Raw genomic sequence first — 22,324 nt, forward strand, 5'->3', positions numbered from 1 at the left:
GGAAAATGTAAATGCTGAGGATGCCGAGGACAGAATATTTTCTCTAGGAGAAAATAGAAGCAAATATTTACTGTGGTTTAAAGGGATGTGCAACTATCTGTTAACGTTACATGTTACACATTTTTATTTTGTTTTAAAATGGTGTATTTTATGACATGTGTCATTAATATTATGTTTGTTTGGACAGATTTTAGTCTGTAGAAGTGACTGAACACCTTTGTCCATCATTTAGGTGCATTTACCAGTGCATTCATATAAAATATGACGTATGCGTTTGTACACCATTTTGCATTTAATCTCTGGCTCTCTTCCACATCGTGTCTTCTGTCCTGCCTCCCTCTCCTCACCTCCAGCCGGTCACCATAGATGGCTGCCAGTCCCTGAGTCTGGTTCTGCAGCAGGTTTCTTCCTGTTTAAAGGGAGTTTTTCCTTCCTACTGTCACCAAGTGCTTGCTCATAGAGCGTGTGTGATTGTTAGGGTTTCTTTCTAATATTGTAGGGTCAACAATGTAATTAATACTAATAGAAAAAAATAAAGTGAAGTCATGAAAATAGTGTTTGTTAAGACAACATCTCTGTCCACCATGTTAAAGGTTAAAGCTTTGTGCCTGTGGCCTCATATTCTGTGTCTCTCTTGTCTTTCCCACACCACCACCAAGTAAAGACAGTCCTCTTCACAGAGACTTATTCAAGGTTTGCTGCATTTGGTGTTTTTCACTAAAAACAACTGTCTGCTAACTCTTGCAGACTCTTGCAGACAGGAAAGTTGAGGGGAGAGAGCGAGAGTATGACAGAGATTAAAGGCTTCTGGAAAAACGAGGGAGCTGATGCGTCTTGCATGCTGCGAAGACTGATTCTAAAATAGAGCAGATGACTAGAAATAGGTTATGGAGTTCTAATTGAGATGAGACGCATCTGGATACCTGTTCTGTGGCCAGTGTGTACATACCGCAGGAATGCAACAGTTTTATAACCCCCTGGCATTTCTGTGACATACAGGATTTACAGCGTGTACTACTCACCTTAGTGAAACATAAGTCTGCAGGAGGTGATGAGGCAGCAGTGGATTTTAAAAGGTCAAACTGTTATTGAAGTGGAAAAAGGCTTCAGGGATGTGAAATGGGATTAAGGTGGGACAAGAGACTCTGGTTTCATGGAAAAGAATTTGGGAGATATCGTATGTAGGTGTGACTGGACACATTTCACTGTGAGCTCATAGCGCGGGGCAAGTACTGATGAATACCCAGTAAGCTGAGCCAAAACGGAAACGGTCCATAGATAGCAAGTGTTTACTCCGAGTGTGTTCCCAAGCCAGTTTCTATAAACTGGGGGTGCTAAGAAGCAGTGTCCGTGGGTGGGTGTTCATTTGTGTTTAATCTGCTCTTTTTCCACATGGATAAAACTACCTCATTTTGTTGAGTTTATCTCTGCCTTACTGGATAAATATATTTGTTTTTGTGCACCAAATCAAGCTGAGTTCCAAATAACTTCTGCATTTTGTTTAAAACACTAGGACGTTTTTTGTTTTTACAGATATGAGTTTATTTAACACTGAGGAAACCACTTAACACACTCCAGGTTTGTTTATCATATAGTTAGCGTGAGCAGCAGCAGTTACCCTGTCATGTGTGAAATTCATAGATATTATATACCAGGGAAGGACAAATTATTTCCCTTAGCACTAGTGCTCTGATCATGTCATGCTCAGATTGCCACAAATATCAGTGTCAAATGTTGATCATGGAGGCCGATGATCAGTTCAGATCAGATCAATTCATCATGATCAATGATCAAGCACTGTTTCCATAACGTGCATGAATGAAAGTTTCAAAAAGACATGAGGCAGAGAGACCCATATAACAGAAAATTCTTACTCTGTAGTTACTGTAGGCCCTGCACTGGCAACAGTCAGTCCAACAGTCAAACAAATCAAAACTAATGATGCAGAAAAGCAGAATAAAAAGGTAGGACGATCACTATGGCAACGCAGTCAATCTTGTAAACCTACAGAGAGAGCTGCGCTTTATATATACAAAGGAGAAGTGATGACACACGCACTGCACAGTAACACACCCTGTGAAGAGTAACAAAATTAAAGAAAAACTAATAGAAATTATGAAACAAAGATAAGATATGCTTTATTGCAAAAGGTGGTTTTAGTTGGAAAGCACAAGCAGTTAAATAACAGTATTCACATCCAAAATGATATAAAGGATCCAATAGTAGCTCAACTCAAAATGAGGTCAACTAAAAAGATTAGCAAAAAACACTATAGTTACATGAACATAACTGGCCTTCCCTGGCAATTAACACAAAAGGGCATATATAGACATAGTTTAGCCTACCAGATACAAGATAGGAGTGTTACACAAACAATAATACATAAACCCTGATACCCTACCAGGACTACAGTCAACAAATTCCAGATAGTCCCCATATCCCAGTGTGACGTCCCCTGCTTCCAGTCCATTGTTGAATTTTTTCATTTCCTTCATGTCTTGTATAAAAGGCCTTCTCAGCTAGCTTACCTGGCTAAGCTTTGGAGCTTGGGGGAAAACTGCAAGTATCATTATAAAAATACACAAACCACAGCACTGTTCTGGTTTACACATCCAAAAGGTATGCATGTTAAGTTAACGAGTGATTCTAAAACTGGATTGTGGCGGTGCGGTTGTGTCTGTCACCCAGCTGCAATAGGTTCGATTCATGGTTTAGAAAGTGAATGAATACTTGTAATTAATCTCTGTCTCTCTCCCACAGCACGTCTTTTATCCTATCTTCCTTCTCTCTCCCCAACCGGTCGCAGCGGATGCCCCCCCACCCCCACCCCCGAGCCCGGTTCTGCTGGAGGTTTCTTCCTGTTAAAAGGGAGTTTTTCCTTCCCACTGTCACCAAGGTGCTGCTCATAGGGGGTCATATGATTGTTGGGTTTTTCTCTGTATGTATTATTGTAGGGTCTTACATTATAAAGCACCTTGAAGCAACTGTTATTGTGATTTGAACCTTTGGGTGTGTGATGGCTGCATGCAACCGCACAATTGAAATACTTGGGTAATATTCATTTTATCTTTTTCTCTCATTGTGCTCTAAAGCTTCTGTGATCATAAGTTAGCCAATTTAATATTTTGAGTTTACCTGTAATGCGTGACTAAGCTATAGTCCAAATGGTGGCATAGACTCTTTTTTGCATTGTTTGTTATTTTATATGGGTATATGTTATATTAATTATATTTCTGTTCTTTTTGAGTTACCTGGCTGCCGCTCCAGTCCTTCCTGGTTTGGGTGAAAGAGGAGGCTGAGGGTGAAGCTGGTTTAAATGCAGAAGCCAATAAAATGGACTGAACCATCTATTGTGATAATGTCGGGGCGAATGGGGTTCTTCTTGAATGATGGTTATCGGTTATCTCTGTACTTTTCACCTTTGGCGTATATAATGGTTTATTCATTTGCTATATAACTGGAGCTGTTTCTCATTTGGGGAAGTCAGTTTGTTGAGTTGTGCTTTGTTAAGTGACTTTTGAGTAGAGTTTCGTTAAGTTAACCTCTTTTATGGGCCCACTTGGTTCTTAAAAAAGTTTGTTTTTGAATTTTTGTAATTATTTTGTGATTTTGGGGTATAATAAAACCCATTTTTTTGAAGATTAAATTTGTGCCTGTGTGTTCCTGGCTGCTTGGTCCATGATAGTGTGTTACAGAGGTGCCACTACAATAGAGACAGGCGCAAATCCCATTTTAGTTACTACAAAAAAATGAGCTGAGACGTTCACTTCTAATTTGAATGCTTGTAAGCCTTGAATGTTAAATCTGAACTATTTTGTAGTTGGATACAAACTCTCCTCCATTGTTTATTAACTCCAAGCCTCTCTGGGGTTTTTCCATCCACTGTGTGTTTACAACCGCATTGGCAACAGCGTGCTTAACATCTGACAACGGGCAGTTTACGGGATTGATATTAAGCAATGTATGACGTAGCACATCGCTGGTATTGTATTGACAGGTCGAGGCTTTCACTAGAAACTCTGTATGACTAATTCATCAAGTGCCAAATACCAGCTTTAGCCTGGGCATAGTCTGTGTTCCTGGATAAATAAAATAGAAAGTGTTAGTAAGAAGGAAATGTACCAACTAGTCAGAAAATGTAGTTCGTGATAAAAGGTGTGATTAATCTTCAAGGTACTAACAATCATCCTGAAATCTTGCCTCGTCAGGTGTATATTGAATTTTGCGTGACACATACTTTAACAAGGAATCTTATGTAACGGAGTGGTTGAAGGCTCTTCCAAGGAAATCTGGGAATCAATAGTATCTTAATGAAAAGAACAGAATGCATGTTGCCAAACTAAACTATTTGTTTTAATTCTTTCAGCTGTTTTGTCTTTGGAACAAGACAGGAGACGAAAATGACTTGGATGCGCTGGCCGTTGTAAATCATTGATCATAATCCATGCTTGGCCTTGGAGGGATGAAAGAAGGAAATATGGATATTACCGGTGGCTTTCGAGCTTGGCAAAAATGATATTCTGTGAAACAGAAATTTATAAGAACCTGTTCTGTCTGTTGTGTAGAAAATATTACATGTTTAAGCATTTCTGCATCAATTGCAACACACCACTGATCACTAGTTTTGTTAATATGCTTAACACCAAAACTGCAAAGAACCTTTGGCGGATTTAGATGCCACTTTTTTGTGGCATTGACCTAGATTGTCCTTGGATGTATGCATGGAAGAAAACAATTAATTGGTTTCAGTGACTCTGCATGATTCCGGCAAGTGATGTCAGAGTCTGATTATGTTGGACAGGCGCTCTGACAACTTCTCTTAATGTTTACAGATGGACATCGAATCAGTCACGCTGCTCATGGCACGCTAGTTGTCCAAGCGGCCTTTTCAGTGAGTGATGATGGTGAATGTTTGCTGCTGTGCCATGACTGTTCTGCTGCAGTGCTGAATGCAAACCTTTGACTGATGAGCTGACAGATCATCAGCCCCTTAGCTGCAAGAACTGTACCCAGGAATGTTAAAGATGTTTTGGAAGAAGAACAAGAGAGTGTTTGGTTTGTGAGAGACCCCGAGGCCCGTCAGGCTGGAGTTCCTGATGGCCACACAAATGGATAATGACTTTTTGGAAAGTGTATCGAAATGGTTTGACCAGAAGTTATACTTCCTAATAACAAGTCCACCTTAAAGCAAAACAAAGAGAGTGCTCTTTGCATGATTTTATCCAGCTAATTTTAGACCTTTAAGACATTTGTCTGTGTCTATAACAATGGTTGTATATAAGAGTGCAAAAATACAGCAACTGCATTCCCAAATATCATGTATAAAGGTGTTGGGAAAGTTGTGGAAGTGTTCTACAAAATGGGTTACAACACATCCCACAGTATCATACACACCACTTTGGTCACCATTGCATCACTCCTTCCTGCTACCTTGCACCCCAGACAGTCCTGTTACACCAGTCAGTTGCAACATCTGGAAAAAAGTCAACTCGGAAGACCCAAACAGCAAGTCAGTCCAAACAGGCTTCCAAATTCTCAACTAAAGAGCATTAAACTCTAAAATAGAGATTGAATGAATAGTTTCTCATGGCATTAAAAACTGTAGGATGGGTGGTCATTTTATAATATACCCGTGCATGACTGCTTTGACTGACAAGCAAGGCCTCACCTCCACTAATTGGAAACTCTGAACAGACCATCTTTGTATTGTTGGTGCTTTTAGTGGAATTAGAAACAGTTGCAAAAAATATGGCTTGCTTTGATGTTCCAAGAAGTTTATGCTTTAATGTCAGTTGACTCACCAATCACAAAACATAAGCCTGTTGCATTTAGTAGGACTTAAAACTGCTGATTAACACTTCCAACAAAATTGTCTCCTGAGGTCAAGGTCAAGGGTTGTCTTTCCATAGACTTCTTTTTGCAACCACAGAGGTCATGCCCTGCTGGACATTAGAAATGCTTTGATTTTTTGGGGTCTATTTTCACATTTTGCACAAAGTTTATGGATTGGACACAGCTGGTAATGTACCCCCGTTAAATTACAATACTACAATACAACCTTTCTGTTAAGCTCAGATCCAAAATTCAAAATCTGATGAAAAGGGCCGGAAAGATAATTGAAATTTTCGTCTCTCCTCTGGGAGATATTTGAATAATTGGCGACAAAGTAGGGTCTGAAATCACTACGGATAAAAATCACATCCTATATAAAGAGTATGACTTGATGCACTCAGGGAAAAGGTACCAAACTGTTAAATCAGTAAAGGTTTTCTCTTGTGCCATTATTATTTTTATCTTTGTCATTATTGAATGGTAATAGGTGAAATTGTAAGTTTGTGTTTGGATGTGTATTATCCTATATGATGTTTCCCTCATTTGTCCAAAATAAAGGCTAATTTAACCTAATCTAATGACCCTAATATCCAAGAGCTACACCTGTTAGCTGTTGGTTCTACTATGAAATACAAAATCTGCCTGAAAATATGACAAACTTGGAACTTTAAATTAGTTTCCGGTTTATGTGAACATAGTATTATTTTAACACCCCTTGTTTAAATCTGTATGAGAAAAGAACATTTGCAGTCTTCACAAAGAGCACCACTGGAGCCCATTTCTCCAACTGTTTCTGTGTGCCAAATATTAGGGGGTGTTTTTAAGAAAAATATCCCCTTGATTGTTTTTTGCATTGGGTTGTATAGAACAAACTAAGAGTTAACAGTACCGTTTTATTCTCCCACATGCACAAACTTCCAGTTCAGCTTGCTTTTCTTGGCTCGCTCCACAGCTTTTAGGAAGACTGTTTCAGCATGTCGACCCTGAAGGATATTAAACTTTTAATGTAACAACCTTCAGCGGAGGCAGGCAGGTGAGGCAAAAACACCTTCATGCTGACATGTACCTCCTCAGATATTGAACAGTCTTTCACAGCTCAGTGGTCCATAGCCAGGATGTCTTTCTCATGACATCATGCGCCTCTGGTAAAGTACAAGGCCTAATCCTGTCAAAATAACATAATGGAGTTGGATGGAAACCCACGGAGAACTGCTAAGGTGTGCACTTCTACTGAGCTCTGAGCTTTCACAATCTGAAGTAATGACCCTTGGCCTAGTTATTCCTTATATCTGAATAAAGATGTTAGTTGAGTCAATATAATCTTGACAGACTAATTAAGTCAAGCTGTACAGATAAAGTAAATTATCACCCACCATATATTTTCACCAAGTTTAGCCAAAATACTCGCTGGCCTTTACACTGCACTTGCATGTGCAGCCAGATTGGCGGTGGTTAGTCTTTTGACTTTGAATGTTTTAAGTCTTAAAAAGGGAAAAAGGGTGTTTTTAAATGCAGTTCATTCCTTTTAACATTTATATCATGGGATATTGTGTCTGCTTATATCTGCCTTGTTGTTACTGTCCCAGACTGTGATGACCCTGAAAATTAAACGAACCATGGGCGGATGGGTTAACTGATAAGCACTCAACTTTGCTTTGACAATGAAGAATTTCCTTTCTGTCCACTTGATAAGCTGTAGCATTATTGACCCACCCAGACTGAATATACATGCAGTATAATTGCTTGTCCTTTTGTATACCTGCATTGTGTCAGTGCAAGAAAGATTTAGAATTGTGCATTTTTACATTTTTTTCCAGCACGTAACTCAAAAATTGTGGGCTGTAAAACCAAAATAATATGACGCCAATAAAGTAAATATGTTTGTAAAAGTAATGCATTATTGGGTAAAAAAGACCAGTTCTCATTTATAAGGGTTAAAATATCACTTCCAAATTCAACATACTAGCAGAAAGTTCAAGAAAACAAAGTTACACATGCATGCATCCCTGGATCACGTGTCTGTTTGTGGAATTGCTTTACACAGACTTGTTGCAGACCCATGTGGAGACTTAATCACGTGTGTGCTTTGAGATAAGAGGGTGTGGAAACCAAGTTGTATGCACACTTGGAAAGCATAGGTCACGTGTGGGATAAACAATCTTTATTATGTAGGTGAGAAGATCAGAGAGGATTGAGCCAAGAGGGAGAAGCTAGGCATCAATCTCCATCCCTTTACCCACCAGTGCACAGGGACATTCACGTTCCTTTAGCAAGTCATGGCACCTGACTGACCTACTTCGAAGACAACAACAAATCCACTACAGCATGGTGTTCTTGATGCTGTAACCTTCTTGATACTGATCAAAATAAATAAACTGAAAGTGTAATGCTGCTCCTCCCAAATTTCCAGGGTGCATTGTCCATGTATGTTAGCATGTTGCTAGCATGCTATGCTAGCAAGTACGCGGATTTAAATTAAATTTTTTGTTGCTGTTTTTTAATGATGTAAAAGCCTGGGGTGTCGGGGCAAAAGTCATCCTATTCCTTACATTCTTACACATGTTTTTGCTGAGAAGAACCAGGTGCAGTTTTCATATTTTCAAAACGCTTCATTATACAGATTCGCCTTAAGCTATAGATTATCAGTTCGTGCTCCATTTGTTCAGGAATCTCTGGCTCAGACTCCACGTGATAAGTTTATCTCTCACGTGACTTAACATCTATATGCAAATCTTTGACACCTCATATATGTTTGGGGGTTTTTGGGGATACGTTGGAAAAATATTACCCTTCCATATTTGCATGCTGTCCTTATGCAGAGATTTGCATGTGAATACTGATGGCACGCACTCTTACAATTCTGCCCAGTTTACTTTGAGAGTTTTCTTTTTCTCCATTTGGCGCCACTTTTAGGGTCTGTAAATGTACCATGGAGTATTTACTGCCAATTCAAAACGGTTGGCTAAGTAAGGTAAGTGTCCACCGTGTTCTGGGGCGTATGCCATCTGAGGCCATTCCACCGCTCTTCTCCTGGAAACGGATGAACGGTTTCTGTCAGGTCCACAGTGAAGAAACTAATTAATAACAGCAGCTTCTGTTTATTATGTTCTTTGTGCTTGATAGAGACAAGGGCCCTTTTAAATTTACGACTGCTTGTGTTGATTCTTCCAGTCAGCAGAAACTGCGTCTGCCAAAAAGGCAAAGTACCACTGAGACACCTTTACATCCAAAAAAAAAAAACATTTGCAAAAGTATCTGTATTCAATATACTGTATATCTTTTTTTCCTTTTACCGTGCTTACCATCTCATTCCATTTACTTTCCAATCTTTCCATCATTCACCAACGTGGACAATCTGTCAGTTGTTCCTGTATTTTAGCTAAACTTGGCAAACTCACCAGTGTCTCTGACTTCACTGAAGCCACTGTCGGTGTCTGGGAATGCTGCCGAAGAATGTACCCAAATACAGCTATCGTCTTGGATTTTTTTTATTTTTTTGTTTTCAACACTAACTGAATCTGTTACCACGAGGCCTGCGAGCGCCTCTTTACAGCTTGGAGAGCACTTAAAGGAAGAATAGCGGACTACTGTTTGGAGTCCCTGCATCTTGAAAAGCCATCAATGCAATTCCTCACTGGTGTTATTCCTTCAGCCACTTTTGCAAAGGGTCTCTGAGAACTGGAAGTTCCCACCAGTAGGCATCAAGTATGTGCAACAGTGACTTACAACAAGGGGTTCTGGTATTGTAAGCCCAATGTGATTTAACTTGTTTTACTGAACAACAGTGATGAAAAAAGGAATCCTTTGCAAGCAAACGATTAAATATATGATTCAAATGGAGGCCCTCATACACCTCCATTACAATGAAACATATAGCATTATTATGAAGTCAATAACAGGTGATTTATTGTAATGCCAGGTTTAAGAGGTCACATACAATAACTTGTCTAAACTTGAGCTGTATTCAGCAGCAGCAGCCTGGGGTCTGAGCTTACCTTTGTGTTGCCCTGGTTGCTCTGGAGGGCGCTAAAACAGACCGTGTCACTGATTGTTTTCCCCACGGTTCAACATCAGTAAACCGCCACAACAGCGTCTGAAATACGGCCGTGCGATAAGTACAGAGCTGAACATGACTGCTGGGTAATCAGTCCTGTTAAGATGAAAATAACACATAGAATGATGAGCCTCTTCATGTTTTCTGCCCACGGCTTCACTTTCAGACATGTGGAGAATATAATACATGTATTTTCCTTCTTTGAAGTAATTTCTATCACCAGCTCGCACTATTTGTTATTTTCCATTTTTTTGGGATAAATAGAAGTTAGTGGGGATTTCACACCACTAACAGGAATAGCAGGTGCTACCTTTGACCAGGACTTTGTGTTACATATCCCAATAAAACTTCATGGTACATTGCTATTGTCTGACTAGCACTGAGCCAATGTCCTTAAAAGCGCATTACTACTATGTTATTGTGCTTTATTGAGCCAAACCGATGACTTGTGTACTGGCTACATTCTGGGTAACACGCATGTTGTGAAAAAAGATTAATTCCAAAAAGTGTTAGCATGTCTCAGAGGGAGCGTGCATCACTTCCAGTCACTCGTAATGTGGGATACGCCAGAACACGCAGATGTTCACTCGAAGACCCGGGGCTTAAATTTATGTGTCTCATGTACATCACATCAGCCCGACTGGAACGCTGTCAGCACAGATTTATTGTTGCCAAAAGTTTCTCCCATAATCACAACTATATTTATTTATTAAGAGTATTGGCTGATTTAAAAAAAACACAACAACAACAACATCAAGAGTAATTTTGATGTGTGTACAGGTTTAAAGTTGAGCAATTCTTGCTCAATGTGTTTGCCACATGTGAGGTTTATTTCACAAAATATTCAATAAATATTTGTTTTTTAGATTTGATTTTATGTGCGTGGTGAGGGTTTTTATTAAATTTTTTTCAAACATCTATAAAAGAGAAGAAATTATTAGAACATACTGATCACCAAACAAAGATTCCAACATTTTCCACACGTTTTTAGGACTTCCCCACCTCTCCAACTCACAAAAAGAGGTAAATTCTTCTGAAAAGGGCATAAAATATCGGGACGTCACCCTTTGAGAGTAACGGGAACCCCATCCCGCCCCCTTCCTTTTGTACATTTTCTTTCCATGCCCCACATCGGTGGTTCCCTCCACTGGTGGAGTTGTAACTCTTGCTGTCATGTCTGAGCATTTACGGTAAAAGCTGAACTATGCTCAAGTTATGTCTCAGGGGACCAAATGGAGAGGCTGCATTTTTTGGCCGGCACTTCTGAAGAGAGGTGAGGTTGGATGTCAGGTTGGACAAAACGGTTTCCCCCAATGAAAAAAAAAGGAGGTTTATTCACTGAGTTAGGAGGAATGCAGTGTTATTTCAGCTGCAACTAATTACTTTGCATACCACACCACGAGTAAAATACAGATTATTGAATGTTAGAGCTTCTTTACGGTGTGGAACCAACTATTTCAAGAGTAAAATGGAAATACGCACATGTTCCTTATGACACTATCAGCAACAATCTCATGTTGCACTTCGGCAGTTCATATAGGCAAACAGATAATGTCTGATCAGCTGCCAGAAACAAATGTCAGGGACTTTATTTCGCCCTGTGATTTGTTCTGCACACGAGGAACACTTGCAACCATGTCGCCACACAGCTGCAGGCAACATTTTCCACTTTGGGATCGTTGGCAAGTTGGACAGTATAAACGGGAATCTGCTTGAAAGTCGGCGAACAGATCTAAAGAGTTGCGTTTACGCTATTAGATCTTGAAGCAAGATGACAGTGGACATAGATGTGTAACACATTAGGAATCGGTGTGATCCTCTCTGGGGAGAGGTAACAGATAAAGCCACTAAACAAAAACACATGTTCAGATGCATTCCTGCATCTGCTCCATTGCTTCCAGCTGGTTCTAAAAAGAGGTTTCTTTCATTTATTTGGGTTTCTTAAGCTGCAGTATACACCAGCTTACTTAAGGTATAAGGTTTTAATTTGCTAGATAAAAAAAATCATGAATAATGTGTTTTTTGTGTCAGCAAGTTTTACTCTGTTGCACAGGTTATTATTATTAGTGCAGCTTCACCGACCAAATCCAATTCTGAAAGCTAACTCGGGATTTCTTTCACAAACTTCCATCTAGAGCTTTAAGACATGCCGAGGGATGAGTAATGTTCCGAAGCAACAGAAAGGTCAAAATCTCTTTCATCAAACTTGAAATGCTCATGAAGACGAGCTGGCAGTTCACTTAGAGAGAGTGCACCAAGAAGCACCCCTGCACTGAAGTCCTTTTGTTTTCCCTGACAAGTGCGCCAGGAAATATCTAACCCCCTCCATTCCACCTCCTGTCATTTATTGAGGATGTTTCCTCTAACATTTTGGTTTAATTTTGATATTTACATTAAGATCTTTCCAATGTGCACACCAGCATCAAAATTGCGACTCCAGGATAAGAGATATGCAGTACCAAGCTGTCACAACAAGTCGATGAAACTGACAATCCAATCGTGCAATGTGTGTTTGGAGATGGTGGGGCCTATGAGCGTTGGCCCTTTTAGGATATTTTGTCATCTGCTGAAAAGACATCCAGCACAAGCCAACCGAGGCCGCTGATGGATGAGACTTTAAATATGAAACGACGTACAGCAGAGCAGCTTCTCCAAAGGAGCCAGACGCAAGCTTGCTGGTATTCATGTCTAGCCCCCCCCCCCCCCCCCCCCCCCCATCTCTTTCCTACAGCATTTTGTGTGACACTCAATTGGAGGTCTTGCGAAGTTGTGCATGAGCCTTTGGTAATGTGCTGTGTCAGGAAAAGTGGAGAAACAGAAGCTTAGAGTTTTGCTTCCTTCGGGTTGCACGTGCCAAATGCTTGTGACTGACACTTTCCGGTGGTGCTCCCATCGGGAGACATAATACAGTGGTGTGCTGCCTGCTGGGCCAAACCAGTGTGCAGCAGCATCTACTGGAGCCTCCTGCAGTGATATATGTTTTCCAGACTTCACCAGGAGGCAGAAACAGGGCCAAGAAAAGCTGCTAGCACAGATTCACTGTAGGAAAAAAAGCTGTTATTTGTGTTCCATGATTTTTTTAAAAAAAATAACTATCGTATCCAGGTGTAAAAAGCATGAAAAATCTTGTCTTTTAAAGACTGTAATTATGTTTTAAAATGTTAAATCCCTCAGTGAGTGAGTGTCATACACACAACTGACACAAAACAGGACTGAGATTCTGTCCTGATGAAAATGGTGTAAATGTAATAAGTGGAAACAGGCAAAATGATGCCAATCAACTGCTGAAAATAATTGCAAGTTAATTAATTAGTCAGTCAAGTCAAAAGGCCTCTCCTCTGGGGCCTGAATCACAACATCTCTGACCAAGCAGATATCAAGGGGTAGACATATTATGACAAATTAGCCCCTTAAGAAGAGTAATTCTAATAATGAAAACAAAAGGAGTTTTCCATAAGTCACTCATGATATTTCTACTCGGAATATTTTACTTTATTTTGCTATCTTGGATGATGTTTCAGCAAAATAAACAGACAATTCGAGTGAAACACACTCAGCGACCACTTTATTCAGTACACCTTTGGTTGGATCCTCGAGCTTTCAGATCCTGCTTAATTCGTCTTGGCATAGATTCAACAAAGTTCTGGAAATGTTCCTCCGATTTTTGGGTCATATTGACATGAAAGCATCACATAGTTGCACATACACATCCCATATTTGTCTGCTGCACATACTGTAAGGTAAAGACAATACACAACTGAGCAAGCAGCTAGCAACAGTGAGAAGGAAAAACTCACTTTTAACAGGAAGAGCCCTCTTCCAGATCTCCAGCAGAAGAAAGCTTATTGCTGAATAATCAAGGGGTCGTCTGGGTCACTTAATGCCCCCCCCCCCCCCCCCCCCCCCCACCATATTTGACTACAGTGCTCAGGAAGGACTTCCCTCTTTCTACTAATGGCTAGGGCCCAGCCACATACGTAGTACACCAAAGGTAAGGAGAAGATAATAGTTATAGGCGTTCGCTTGTCATGGAGGGACATTTAAATTTGCACCTCAGAAAATGTTTTGTCATCGGAAAAGGGGTTCCCTTTACCAAAGAAGCAAAAACGTAAAGGAAAAAAACACATTTTAATAAATTGTCCTCCTTTTCCTCCTTGCATAAAGCTTTAACTGAAGTCAGGGCTCTAATACAGTGGTACTGGTCCGTGAGTCGTTTGGTACCGGGGCACAAGAGTTGAGGTCTGGGTGTGAAATTTATGGTTTTCAGGGGTTTTATCGTTATTTTTTAAACTGTTTTTATCGTTAACTCGGTTTCCCTGGGTCTATTTATCCACGACACCTTAAAGGCCGGGCTGTGAAAATATTGTCGGACATAAACCGGTCCGTGGCTCAAAAAAGGTTGGGGACCGCTGCTCTAATACACAAAAACATGCATAAACATCCTTATTTATCCTGGATATTGTCTCAGTGACTAACTGTCAGCAATTATCTTTAATGTCTTTATTTTATCTATCCTAATTTTTGTGTTTTCTTCTCATATTATTTATTTATTTATGATATTTCATTTAATTTATTGATATTCTTTTTCTGATTACTGATTTCTGGGCTGGACAGAGCATTTGTGCTTTTGTACGTTCCATAACTAGTTGTTGCAGTGCGACTTCTTGCATGATTAGACTCGTCTGTTTGAGAATGGATATTTTCTGCTGGGCTTGTATGCAAATATTAATGCTTATGAAACTTCTTTGTGGCTGCAAATTCCAACATGTAAAAAAGGTTTTACAATATATGAGAAGAATGTAAACCCAATTTCCAAAACTCTATCACATGGAATTATATAACAGCCCTCTATGCCAAAGCAAAGTGCCCACACAAACAGACATTTAAAATCCCCTCTTTCGTTTCTGCTCTCAGAATGGCACCAACAGTACAGAGGTTGAGAGTGCAATCACTCATAGTGCCGAGCACAAAGACAAGCCGTGACAGCTGAGTGTTTTAAATGGAGGGCAGTTTTTATAGAGCTCCCTCTCCCTCAGCTGAAGGATTTATTTGAATCCCATTTTCCTCCTGAGGGGCTCTCATGTTTCCCAGCCAGCGCCACAGCCTCAGTACAGGAGTCCTGCTACTGTACACCTTAGAAAAACAAAGCTCAGTGAGTGTAAGTGTGCCGTGGCATTTTGAGTGAAAAGACTATCAAATACACAGTATTGATAATCAGAAAGTCAGTGCATGTAGCTTTTCAATTTGAGAAGTGGTTTTATTAACAGCAATATATCATAAACATCAGTTATACAATTTCATATTGTGATAATTATCAGAAATAAGCGTAGTATTTTTATTACATACATGTCCACTGATTAACCACCACAGTTAGTGTCTGAGTAACACAGTACATATCCTCCCAGACTTGGATACCTTCTTGAGAAAACCCTCACTGAGTCACTTCTGAGTAAAGTTTCAATTGTAAGAGAGAGTATGTGCCCAGGAACAATCATCTTTCTCACCTCCTTGTTAATTGCTCATGCGATATGCATTTAGTCTCACGTAGTCAAAGCAGTTGTTTGACAGATGTGTTGGGTTGTTGTGGTCTACCACAGAGGCTGGAAATGTCACTTTTCTGAAGAAGAACATGGAGCTAGTGCACATCCTCTATTAATCAGAAGATTGATGGTTTGATCCCTGGCTGCTCCTTGGTTGCTAATGAAGTCTAAATATGTAGAGCTGTATTAGAGTACAGCTCTTTAAGAACCAGTCAATTTACTGAGAATCAAAAGATACGTCTTAAAAAATAGAATAACAAGTTCTGATTACACAACACTGTGCAAGGCCTGCTCTCGACCCCAGTCTTCACCGGCGTTTCCTTGACTCACTTCTGTCTTTGTTTTCCAGGATCATTAAGCCACGCGGGCTAATTTGGCTGCCTATTTTCCACTTTACAATACCAATGTGCGTATTCATTTCTCGATCTAATCTGTAGTTATATAAAAGTTCGAGCAAAGAGGATGAGTCAGTCACTCCTGACTGCTTGAGTTTAAATCTTATAGCACTTGAGAAATTTTGTCTCACTGTTAAGCAAGAGTTTGAGGCCAATGCCCGACAATAAAAGTAAAGGCTTTGATATAATCTATGCCAGACTTGTCTTGGAGGAGATTCATGTCCACGTAATAAAGGATCATCTGCATAAATGGAAATGCAGAGCTTGGAAAGATTCTTTACTGCACAGCAATCAGCTGCTAAGACTACATTTCACAGAGGTTTGAATTTAAAGAAAACTGCTGGTTTGAAGAGTTTTGTCGGACAAACAGAGAGATGTGTGGAAGCCGGCAGGTAGAAAGGTTACCTGGAATCTGCAAGTGCTTACGCATTGGTTAACTTAGTAACAACTGAGCATCGCCCAAAAATGTATAGCAACAGAAATGTCGCTCGACTGTGGTCTGCTTTTGGTTCTTTTCACTTGACTCAAGAAGGTAAAGGTTGACCAGAAGCAACAAAACCATTTTGGTCTTTCTACAAGACACATCTGTATGTATGTTCCCTGTTCTTGGAGAGCCAAAAGGAATGTTGGCTATTTTTCAGGACAGATGCCTGATACAGCTATCACACTGCAGATTCATAAATGACTTTCGCATCCCTTATCACAGGCCTCAAGGGCTGGTGTCCTGCAGGTTTTAGATCTCACCCTGGGTCAACACACCTGAATAAAATGATTAGCTGATTACCAGGCCTCTGCAGAACTTCAAGACATATTGAGGAGGTAATTTAGCCATTTAAATCAGCTGTGTTGGATCAAGGACACATCTAAAACCTGCAGGACACCGGCCCTCGAGGCCTGGAGTTTGACACATGTGCCTTATCAGTACCTGGATCACTTTAACATCTCGTATTATGACTTTACAGACAATCACTGCTCTTTTTTCATCCACCCTGCAACACATCTAACAGATGTGTGATGTTTGAATGAGCTCACGTGAAAGGTATATAGGAGTTTGACATCACCTACTTTGGCAGGAAAACTTAGATAAAACAGGATCAATACAAGCACTTTGAGAATACTCTTTGAAACGGATGGCTTTGTAGGGTTGTGAAGGAAACAACTCGGAGCCAGTAGAAATGGAAAATATCACCTTAAAAATCATCGGGTCGACGTCTCACGATTAGACAGCAGCGTTGCTCACTTTCCATCATAATATTGTTTCAGAGATTGTGGTCCGGACTGAGTGATATTTTTATGCAACTGTAGAAATACAGGGATGGGATTTTATGTGGCTGTAGTTGTTTAGTTTTCCAAAGTGGAAATTACTGGAGTTTTGGACATTCCTGTTTAGATGATGGTTTGACAAGCTCCGGCTTCAGTGCCACTAGGATAGCAATCACAAAATGATTAAGTGCAAACAGTCCAGGAAATTTTATAATGTGCTGACAGAAAAAATGGGCAGACTGTAACATCAACATGAAAGTACGTCTTTGCTGGAAGGATGTGATTGGTAATGTTTGGCAACCTCTTTGTTAGGGTCCCAGTGTTTTGTGTTTTTGGTTCTTTGATTTTGTTATTTCATTATATTCTAGCTTTGCTTTATGGGTTTTAGGATTATTCTTAGTTTAGGTTCTCTGGGTGGGGTTTGGTTAGAGTTTTAGTGTTCTGGTTTTCTGTCTGTGTTCCATAGTTGCTGTCTCCCCTGTCTACAGTATCCCCACGTCCAGTCAGTGTCTGTGTCTGCCCTGGTCCCACGTCTCTGTTCCCTTTGTTATAGTGCTTGCCTGTGAGTCTGTGTTATGTTTCCTGTTTTACTTTGAAAGTCCATGTCTCATGTTAATGCGTCTGGTTTTGCTTCCCCTTGTCTCGTTAGGCCTGATTTGCCCCAGCTGTGTCTCTCTCCTGTTGCCCATTCCCTGATTGCTCCCTCTATGTATTTAAGCCCTGTGTTTCAGTTTGTCAGTGTCGCGATCTACTCTTATCTACCCTCACGTATGCTGTGTGTTTTGTTTTTCCTACCTGCGTTAATGTTTGTACTTTGGAAGTTTGTTACTTTGAGTTCAGCATTAAAGCTGTTTTTTTGAGTTCACGTCTGTCTCCGGAGTCTGCACTTTGGGTCCTTTTCCTGCCTGCACACAGCCGTTCCATAACACTCTTCTGCTTATTGTCAAAAAAACTCCTTTAAACAAGGAGATGTTCTCAAACCCAAAATATTATTGTGGAACAAAAATAGTGCAAATTATAATGTTCTTCAACTTCCTGAAATCATTGTCTCTCAATCAGAGATGGGCAGTAACTGTAATCTGATTACTTTTTTCAAGTAATGAGTAAAGTAAGGGATTGCGATTGCAAAAAGTAATTCGATTACTGTTACTTTCCCGTAAGCACGCTGGGTTACTGCACTACTAAACCGTGATTTTGTTTGTGAGAGTGTCTCATGACAATGACGTACAAGCGTGCAACGTCGCTAGTAGCAACAGACGTGTGTAGATCAACACTGGATAATATAGAGAGCGGGAGAGAGAACGACCATGCAGGGTTAAAGCATGGAAGTACTGACATTACTTTGAGTTTGATTCTTTAAAAAGTGACAAAAAAAATAGTGCTGTACACTCTCTGTGGGAAGAAAACGTCTTTCTACAGCAAAAATGTATACCTCAAATCTGAGCAAGCACCTCGCACACTGCCACGGGAATATAAAATTCACAGAGAAACCCCCGGTGCCCCGCTGCGGCAAACCTCGACCCGCCCAACTCCTGCAATACAGGTGACAATAGATTTAAGAGCGACAGGCTTCAGTCCCGCTGAATCTTTGATTTTATTTATTTTTTGCTGTGTTTTACTTGAATCTATTTGAAAGAGTGAGTGTAAACACAAAAATTATGTTATTTTATATGTAGAGAATAGGTTTAAATGTTAAACAAATGTCTTCCAGTCAGAAACTGTTGCATACAATTTAATTTTTGCTTGATGCAATGTGTATAAAGTTAAAAGATTTAAAACTAATAAAACACGTTTTTAAAATAGACTTTTTTATTTGATTACATTGATTGATTCTATATGATGAATCACGCAGAAAAATTAGAATTGGGCTTAAAGGTCTGTTGCTTTATTACGTATTCAGGTTGTGTATCACGTTTTTAAAAAGTAACAAAGTAATAAAGTAACTGATTACTTTTGAGTAAACAGTAAAGTAATGGGATTGCTTTCTTGGAGAAGTAATCAGTAATTAGTAACTAATTACTATTTTCAAGTGAGTGCTGTCAACTCAGTTCACTGTGCCAACCACAAAGTTAAAGCCACAAGTGAACGTGATCAAAAATGTTGCCATCTTCTCGAAGCCTGCGTCTCTAACTTCACCTCTGCCCCAATTTTTTTGAGACATGTTGGCGCCAAAAAAATAAAAATTCATCACATGAAACTTTTTTTTTTTTTAAATGGTACATACGTATCACTTTTAGCGCAACCTTATCTTTTTCCCTGATCTATTGTGAATAAAATATCGGTTTATGAGATTTGCACTTCTTTGCATTCTGTGTTTCTTTACAATTTACACAGTGTCTTAGCATTTTTAGATCTGGTGTATGACAGATTTATAAGTCACTAAACTTCCACTGTCATTTTTTGGCGGGGTTATAAATGATGTTGCTTGGCAATAACAATGGGAAGTGACTAAGTTTGATCCACTCTTCCATTACCCACAACCAAAACATTTACTAAATTATACGTTCATATACGGTTTCAGTTCATGTCCCCGATCTGCCATCCAGGCTCTTGATGTGTGTCATAAGTTGCCATAAGTCATTGATTTTTTTTAAAAACGTAACTCGCTTCTCTTCTTTTGCTTGTCTTTTTCCACTGTTCCATTGACGTGCAGTTCCTCGCAGTCCAAGACAGCAAAAAAGAGGACCATTTCAGTCATAACAAACAATTTTCAGTGACAAGAAGAACATAGAGTCCTGTAAGAGACTGGTTTGCCTGAGTCATTCATTGATTACATGAATGGACAAAAATCCACAGAAAAACTTTGGAAAGCTTTCTGTGATGTTTGAAATAAGAAAATGCAAAATATCTTGAAAAACTATGCAACGGTATTTATGAGAGCCTGTGCTGGTTTAAAGGCCATGGTGGTTGGTAAACTTTGGTGAGAGAAATTTTTATTTGGGTGCTGCAGATAGACCCTATAAGGAGCGAGGAAACTGTTGCTGTGCATCTTTCTACATTTACAAGCCCTTTAATGGGCCAAAAACAAGCAGTTTCCAAGCTGGAAATTCCCTCCCTTATGGGAGGACTCTAGCTGGAATTCAAATTGCAAACTGCTGACACAGCAGCTGCTTTATAGTTCTTCTATTTGTCTCTCAGAATCCTTTTACATCTATTGCCTATCCTCATTTTTTAAAATTCAGAACAAAAGTTTAAAATGCATTTAGAGCTGTGTGGTAACCAAGTTTGAATGATTTGATTAACTGGTTTATACTAAACTATATGTGCGACAGGTTAAGCTACTTGAGTGATAGTAACACTGGGTGATTCCTGACCATCTCCAGCAATCAGTGGAAGCTGGTTGTTTTTGGCCTTAAGGTTCAGTGAGGACAATGGCTTGTCTGTGAGAACTTGACCTGTGAACTGTCATTTTAAAATTACCTGTGCTGCTCCTGCAGGCACACGTATTTGCAGAGAAACAAGCATTGCGCTCTTCATCTGTGAAACAGTTTAACATTTTGGCAGCCTGGGAGCAGATAAAGACTTGCTGTAAATCAGGTCTCTGGATTCACTTCTGTTATTTAGTTTGACCACAAGATATGTGGTCACAATATGCACAACCATGCAACAATTAATCTTATCTTTAACAATCAAAAGCAACAAACCTGTAAAAAAAATCAAGAAAAGCATCAACAAATGCTTCATGAAAGACAAATAAACAGCAAAAGTATAACTGGATGAAGTCCCTCTGCAGGAGTCCAGGAAAAGGGTCTTTCCAGCCCGGCCAGCTGCCTGCAGGGCAGCTTGACACAGTTCTGAAGTTCAGATGAGAACCAGGGTCTCATCAGCAAGGCCACTCTATCAACTTGAGTTGATGGCAAAAGGCTATTTTAGGTTCATGAAGGGAGGAAATATTTGTTTGACAGCAATTCGAGATCAGATAAGACAGACTCAAACACGCAATTCATGAATGCAGACAGCCAGCTAGGGAGGGAAGATGCAAAAATGTCACTTAGTTTTATCTTTTGGCGCACACTGTGCACAGTAAATGAGCGACAAACCACAATTAATTGACAACGGTGCAAAAAATTGCATGGTTTTTACCTTTATCCAAAGCACTGTGTAACAAATTCTTAGAGGACCTCTTTTAGTGTCCTGCCAGAAGCAAATGCAGACAGATCTGACACACTGTTACAACCACTGGGTGCAAGAGAGGATAGAAGTCACCATGCACTAAAATCATTTGAGAAACAGTGGATTTTCAGTGTTAGGATGACGTGCAGCTAATGTGGCTAATGTGGGCTTTCACTTTAACTGCATGTCCACAAATTCAGTAAACATGGACTGGGTGTGGGTTACTGTTATTCGTGTCTTGACTCAACTTTGGCTTTTTTTGTTAGCTTTCCTTGATGTCAGACACGACAAAATAAGGATGGGACACTTCACTTCTTTCACCGTTTTAAATGAAGTGATTCGGCTCTATACCACAATGTATTGTATTCTACTTTTGCCACATCTCCCACACCTCCACCAGGTTTCGTGGAATTTGGGTTTGTGTATTCTTTCCAACAGACAGACAAACGGAACTGTAAAAATAGCTGAAATAGCTGAAGCTTAAACGTTTGGTTAAGGAACAAATGATCGCGATGCAAGTATTTCCTGAAATAACAATGTGATGGCAGCCATTATTTTTTGTGTAATTTAACAACTTCTGCAGTCTGTTTTTTCTGGGCCTGGTTCTGGTTCAAATGTGTAAGATTTCATTAGAAGACAACAAGTAAATTCTCTGACTCACAGCGTGCAACCAGCTGACTAATCGGAACAGACTGGGCCTTTCTGGAGAAAGAGATCAAACTGATCAAGTAGAAACTTGATTACATGCAGGTTTTCTGATTAATCAAGGCAAAGAATATGCTCACCCCACACTTAAATAACAAACGTGGACAGGGAACACACAAATAAAATCTAAAATCATCTTCAGTACAACAACAGTTACCTCAAGGCACTTTATATTGCATGGTAAGGACACTACAATATCAGAAAGAACCCACAACAATCATAAGACTCCCTCTGCGTAAGCACTTGGCGACAGTGGGAAAGAAAAACTCCCTTTTAACAGGAAGATCCTCCAGCAGACCCAGGATCTGCTATGATGTACACTAGGCAGTTTATACAGTAATTTCACCCAGATTGAAAAATGCATCTAAGAGGAGTTTTTATTATTCAGGTTCTTGGTTTTGATGAACAGCTGTTTTTGCCAT

This window comes from Neolamprologus multifasciatus, chromosome 19, assembly GCF_963576455.1.
Source record: "Neolamprologus multifasciatus chromosome 19, fNeoMul1.2, whole genome shotgun sequence".
In the NCBI taxonomy this organism is placed as follows: domain Eukaryota; kingdom Metazoa; phylum Chordata; class Actinopteri; order Cichliformes; family Cichlidae; genus Neolamprologus; species Neolamprologus multifasciatus.